Raw genomic sequence first — 7547 nt, 5'->3', positions numbered from 1 at the left:
TCAGGAGTTTGCCACCACTATCCCCACACAGACGGTTCCTCGTCAAGGCCATTTACTCAGGCCTTGTTAATTAATTAGCTCACACAGCTCAGCCGTGGATCTGGTACAGGAGGAGGAACTCACTCTCACCCTGGAAAGTTCCAGGGATACTGCCCATTGATTGATTGAGAAGGTCAGGAGGTTATAGCCAGGGTTTTTCTAGAAGTATAGTTAGAAGACAAGTCACCGGAAAAGACAATCATGCTAGGAAAAGTGGAAGGCAGCAGGAAAAGAGGAAGACCTAACAAAAGATGGATTGACTATAAAGGAAGCCACGGCCCTCAATTTGCAAGATCTGAGCAAGGCTGTTAAAGATAGTGTTTTGGAGGACATTGATTCATAGGGTCACCACGAGTCGGAAGCGACTTGACGGCACTTAACACACGCATAGAAGAATTCTTATCCCTTTCCCCTTTCCTCCCTAGTGCCAAAAAGTTGTTTGTATTGTGCTCTGGAACTTTTTGCTTTAAGAACCAACTACGCTGTATTAAAGGTAAAGGTAGTAGTCCCCTGTGCAAGCACTGGGTCATTACTGACCCATGGGTTGATGTCACATCTCGACGTTTACTAGGCAGACTGTGTTTGTGGGGTGGTTTGCCCTTGCCTTCCCCAGTCATGTACACTTTACCCCCAGCAAGCTGGGTACTCATTTTACCGGCCTTGGAAGGATGGAAGGCTGAGTCAACCTGGAGCCGGCTACTAGAAACCGACTTCCGTTGGGATCGAACTCCAGTTGTGAGCAGAGTTTTGACTGCAGTACTGCAGCTTATCACTCTGCACCACGGGGCTCCTATGTGTTTTTAATATCTTTGCTTGAATTTCTCCAATAAAGCCTTCTTTTGCTTCATGGTGTGTGTGACTCGGGGAGTCACCGAGACCAAACCCAGGTAAAGCTTAGTTACATAACTGCACCAAGGCAAGGTCAGCCTTGATAGGGAGATATCATAATTGGCTACTCCCAAGATCACTGGGGCGAGTGGAGATGAGCCCCGGCCACCCTTAGGATTTCTTCTCTGCATGCCGTTACCTGGAATAGAATCCAGAATCTGGGTTAAATAGGGCATCCCCTGTAGATCAGAATACCTGAGCTCTTTGTGTTCTTGTTCAGTGTGCTAAAAGCAGTCTGGCATGATGTGTTACTAGTATGCGCACAATAGCAACCTCTAGTGACAGAAAGCACACATCTTGTGGAACAATCAGCCACTGCCTAATGTTAGGGGAACGTTCCCTTGTTTTTAAGGACGGGATGACTGGGTGACAGAAGCTTAAATATGCCAACTTGATACCAGAAAAACAAGCCTGAACCTCTGAGCATGGAAAAGGCAGCCTGCTTTCACAGGCTCTGTCTTGGACTATGCAACATGATTGTATTCATAATGCCCCACGGGCTGGAGTGTGTGGAGCAGTACAAATACCTGAGGAGTACCTAGATGGGGCAGTCAGTGACCTAACGCAGCGACGACCAATCCAAAAGCACTTTGCTATAGTTCATACAAGAGTATGCAAACCATCATGGACGGCGTCCATCATGCACTGGAAACATTAACATGAACTGGCACACAAAGCTAGTGTGTGTGTGTTCTGCTTTGTGGCACATGGTAGCATGTTTACCCCCACACACACACACACACACACACCCCATTATCCTGAACTGGTTGTCTGGAGCCTCGTTAAAATTGCAGCACTCAAAAATAGGGGGGGGCACATGCATTTTTGCACAATTGGGCTGCTACTGTACACAGTTGGGGACCACAACCAAAACACAGCACCACACCCCATCAATGAAGGTGCCATCCATGAAGGTGTCAGCAGCTGGAGCATGGAGGGCTAAATCTGGCTCAGTAGGGGGTGCAGACTACCCCCACCCCATCCCGTTCCTGATCAAGACTGGGAATGAGGTCAGGCTATAAATGTGAAAAATAAACCCATAAAAGCAGATAGACCAACGGGTTAAAATTAAATCAGAAGAGTTTCCATCTAGACATTAGGAAGAATTTTCTAACAGAGTGGTTCCTCAGTGGAACAGGCTTCTTCCGGAGGTGGTGAGCTCTCCTTCCCTGGAGGTTTTTAAGAAGGGGCTAGATGGCCATCTGTCAGCAATGCTGATTCTATGATCTTAGGCAGATGATGAGAGGGAGGTCACCTTGGCCATCTTCTGGTCATGGAGTAGGGGTCCCTGGGGGTGTGGGAGGGGGTTGTTTGGAATTTCCTGCATTGTGCAGGGGGTTGGACTAGATGACCCTGGCGGTCCCTTCCAACTCTACGATTCTATGGACAGTGCTGGCTTCCATGGCAAAGAGGACTGGGTAACAGGGCATTTTAGGAAGTAAGGGGTATAGTTGGTGTTTTACCTTGCCTTACGCCAAGAAATTATACAGGTAGAGTATCCCTTATCCAGACATCCCACAGCCGGACTGATCTGAAAACTGGACCCTTCGAGCTGGCATGCAGGCAGTTCCGTGCTACCTGCTTTCAATGTTTCCTCTCACCTCAAAAAATACAGTGTACACTGCATCGTAGGTGGAGACTGGAAGACTGCCGTTGGTTTGTTGTTGCTCTTGTTTAACAGCTGATAAAACCAGGAGGCCTGATCCAAGCTATTTCGGGGCTGAGGTACTGCTTGTACCCCGTTCAAGATACCCCAGGACACCATTCATAAAGAACTTTTCCAATATGCGATAACGGCAGCAAGAATTTTGTTTGCGACGTACTGGAAAGTCAAGAAACCACCGGAGTTATCAGAATGGATTACAAAAATGCATGAGTATGCAACCACATCGAGACTAACAAATTTGCTTCGAAAAAAGCCGATTGATGACAAGCAGAGATGGCAATTTTCAATAGATGTGCATGATAAAATATATCAATGTTATGAGGGATGTCATTAGAGGTAAACAAGAGTAGAGGAGTTACATAAAACTGATCTTATTGTATTTTTATTGAAGTATGGAAAGTTTTGAGTTATTAATTATCCTTTGCATTTCTAGAAAAGATTTTACTGGGGGGGAAATAGGTAGGTGGGTTATCCTGGGCACGGACACAAAATGGAATGAATTGTTAAATTTTCCCTATATGTCTTTTTCCCTTTTCTTTTCCTGTACCCCTTAAAAATGAATAAAATTTATTTTTTTAAAAAAAGATATCCCGGGGACAGAGGCTGGAGGAAACAAGTGAGGTGGACGCACCCTTCAATTTAAGCTTATCCTGTGTCCAAGCCAAGCACAACACTCTATAGACAGCATAAATCACTGGAAAACCAATACTGCATCAACAAAATTCCTGGCGGTACTCCTCTCACAGATGAATGTGGCTTATGTGGTGTTTTTCATTCATCAGGAAACATAGCTGTTTACTATTTGGGTAAAAGGGGAGAGCACAAGATCCGCACAATGGGAACAGATTTAGCAGCCCATGCACGTGACATTCTTCCATTATTATCTGTACTAACCTTGGGGAAATGTTCACAGGGTGTCCTGAAAAGAAGCTGCCATTATTCCTTGGGATGTTCTCACATCTGGAGAACTGCCTCTGGCTACTGTTGAGGATTGGGTTCACAGTGACCTAGGGACAGCAGTTTGTAATTTAGGAAACAAAAACCAGAGCCAGCAGGCGGTCAACGTCAAAGTGTCACACTAAGGTCTGGTCTGGGAGACCCTAATTCCAAGTCTCCACTCCGCCACAGACATTCGGTGATCATCTAGCTCATTTTTTCCCATTTCTAAAGCTTTTTTCACTGTCGAAGTCTGACTATTCCTCCCATTTGTGAAGAATCTAAGGCCCACTTCCACATTACATTTTTAGGCGTGTGCATTTTAAGCATACTTCTTAAAATGAAACACGTGAATATAGCAAACACATGCGCCATGTAGGAACGCTTTTTATGAAGCCTTGAAGGACCTCAGCTCTATGTATACCAGATGGTGATAAGTGCTGGATCTGCCTCGGTGTAACATACGAAGCGATCCTAAACCAACCTGCACATCTTTTTTGAGAATGAGAGCCTACCGAAATTTCAAATTGCATCTTTAAAAACAAAACATGAATGACAAAAAGTGGTGTTTAAAAAAGTTTTAAGTTACATTAAATTTAAAAACATTCTGCAGAAGGATAATAAAACAGTTTTGAAGAAATAAGTTACTTTATTTAACAGATTGTTCAAAAGATTCATGATGCTCCAGGTTTGGACCAGTCATATTGAACATGGAGATGGCCCATTCCTTTTCCCACCCACCAATATTGGGTATTTCTGACCGATGTGCCATGGAAAGAAAGAATAGCTACACAGTCCCACTGCAATCTTCACATTTCATGGCGAGCAGGGGGATGCTAGCAGTTTCCAACTCTCTCATCTGCCTCCTTGCCGTGAATTATTTTTTTTTAAAAAAATACATTTTAACTGAAATAATTCGATACATGTTTCGGGCAGGACTTTGCTGCATTCAAACTGAAATAATTCGAGACGCGTTTCGGCCAGGACTTTGCAACCTGTGGTTCATTCAGAGGAATTTTTCTAAAAAGTGACAATTCAGCCTACAAAATGATGCTGATTGTGTGATGGAAATTAAACCGTGATTCCCAAATGCTCCGGATATTTCTAATTCTACATTTTAGTATTTTTTAAAGAAGTATTCGTTGTTAATTTTTTTAACAGCCGCCCATTTCTTCCCCCTAACATTTGGCAAAAGGACGATTTATGTTGGGAAAGTTACTGCCATATCGAAGCTTGAGTTGGTTTTATGAATAGTGAAGTCAAATAGGTCACGATTCGTAACTTTTTAAACAAAACCATTATCTCTCTCTCGTACACCCACAATCTTTTTTTTTTTTTGTATTTCCTGGAGCCAGACATTTATTTTCAGAAACACACCATCACGAAACCAAGTATTTCTGCTCCCGGGCACAACCCAACCAAGCGTTGCTCCAAGTGCGCTTGGCCCCCTGAAGAGAAGGGGGCTGGCCAACGGGCGCTCTGTGGGCTGAACCTTTTTTCCAACCTCTTAAAAACCCAAAGATGCAATCACACAAAACGTTAGTTTCTCTGCTACTTAAGACAGCAATGCTTTATGTAATGCAATTTTATAATTACACAGTAATTATAAATCGTGTAGTACCAAACTGATGGCAAAATCCATTTTGTTGAAAAGGCCTCAACGTTGCAAAAGGAAGAATTGATTAAAAGAAAAAAAGCGTCGTGTCGATGCCCCGATCCCGTGACTTCTGCACAGGGACAGAGTTAAGTACGTTTCATTTGAAGAGGGGGAAAAATATACCAAGAACACCAACACACAAAAAATACACAGCATACATCGACGAATCATTCTGGAAAAGCTGTACCCAAAATGTCCTTAAGACAGCGCACGCACACTTTGAAAAGTTTTCATAATTCAAGTCTCCACTGATATTTACACAAGAGAGAGAAAAGGGGGAAAAAACAAAAGCAGGAAAGCAAAATCTCTGACCACCACTCCCAGCAGCTAGAGAAGATATTCCCAATGTTATTCAACGGTGACCTTGAATTAATGCAATTCTAAGCTTTATCAAAAGGGCATGACTGAGAAGAAGGTAGGCATCATTCTGACCCCTTCAGCTCATAAAGGCCTTTTATTCTTAAAGTATTAAGCAGTTTAATACTAAAAAATTTTTCTTCCCTAAAATTATTCTACCGCATGTATAAAAGTGCATGTCTAATTTCAAGGGCAAACGAGACCACCGACATTGAGGCGACCGTGGAGTAGACGGAGCCCGGACATCTCGTTCTTAAGGATTCAAAATGGATTTTTAAATTGCTCGAAGGGGGAAATTCATCCTTGCTCATGGAGTTCAATGACATTATAGCCCAAAGTGCTGCTGTTGTACAAAAAAAACACACACACACACACACACAAATAAGACCATGCTTTGGAGTGAGTGACCCAAATTCTGTGTGGTACCAATGCAAGTACAGGCAACTTAAACATACGGAGACCCAGTATAGACCAAATAGTTCCTGATCTCTGAACCATATAGAGATCCCTGGGGGGTTCCTTCTTCTCTCCCTTTCCAGCATTACATCTGTACCATGGATAACACTATGGATAGCTTTGACCAGGATTTGCAAACTAGCTCCTAATTGTACTTTCAACCTTTGACAGAAAGCCAGAGATGATTCAACATTCACCTCGGTGTAGACAAAATGCTACTAGTGAAAAGGGAAGGAGGAATTCACGCTGGAGCCCACAGGGCAGGCTCCATTTCTTAAGGTTAAGAGAGTCCATGTTACATCTGCATCAAGCCAAAGCACGATCAAGCCGAAGTTAAGCACGTTTTTAAAGTTCCAAAGAGTTCAACGAATGAATCAGGTACGTTCTTAATTCTCTCCAACTGAAATAAACTGGACTTCAACGTGCTCTGCTCTTTCGGCTGGATGGTGCTCGATATAGTCTATACTTGCTTGGGCAAAATGGACCCCCGCCGCTCTGACCCTTGGGGGCTCCAGTCAAGCAGGGTCTCCGACATCGGCAACAACTCGACAAGTCCATTCACCGTTTGCTGCTGATACTGACGCAATCGGAGAAGCCCCCTGTTGCCAGGAAAGATCCCCATAAGCACTGGATCTCCCTTGGAGCTTTGGGTCAGGATGGTGATGCCTCCCATTTGGCAACCTCAATAATCTGCATATTGTTTGATAAAAAAAAAACAAAGTCATCTGTCACTGATAAATGGCATTATCTATTACAGCAGTACCACTAACATTGTCAAGGTTTATATTATGTGGCCCAACCCAGTAACTGCAGAAGAGATTCGTATCGCGGTCATCATGATTCCAATCCAACTATCCAAACCCTTAATTGGCTTTGAAGGAGAAGTTTACATTGTGTAACAAAGATTACACATTCAGTATTGTATTCAAGTTTTAAACATTTCAGTAGAACTTAAAGTGGTGGTGGGGGGTTGAGAGAAGATGGTCTGGACAAAGAGGTGAGCTTTACAATACTACAAATTTTTATTGGGCAACTCTAAGAGCCGGTGGTGAGCAATTTATGATTCGCATGCCAGATGAAACCGGCTAGTCCTCATTCGGCAACCATCGCGGCCTCAACTGGAAGTTACAAACAACACTTCTGTTGCTCTGCCTATTTTGAGGCAAAATCACTGAATATATTGGCGGGGGGAGAAGAACAGACACAGTAGAGTTAGGTAGGTAAATGAAGGCGGAGATACCAACCAACCCCAGGAATTGGAGGACCGATGGGGGGAGGGGAAGTGTCCCAGTTCCCTGAAGAAGTCGCCCATCCCTGCCCTAGAACGCTACCCAATTACGTCGCACAGTAGACCAAGGTATTCCCGGAGGCTCTGGGGGGCTTCCCTAGTCCTGTGCACCTAATGATCTCGATGGTCCAGCTTCAGCCAAGCTCCCTTTCATACTGCTTGTGCGGTATTGTAAAGAGCGACGGTGGCTGGGACGCTGGCGGCTGTTGGGGAGCCATGGAAAAGAAAAGGGGGGACCACCAATAAGAGGCAGAATTTAA

The sequence above is a fragment of the Euleptes europaea genome, chromosome 5, assembly GCF_029931775.1.
Source record: "Euleptes europaea isolate rEulEur1 chromosome 5, rEulEur1.hap1, whole genome shotgun sequence".
Classification (NCBI taxonomy): Eukaryota; Metazoa; Chordata; class Lepidosauria; order Squamata; family Sphaerodactylidae; genus Euleptes; species Euleptes europaea.
Note: the sequence above shows the minus strand (reverse complement) of the source record.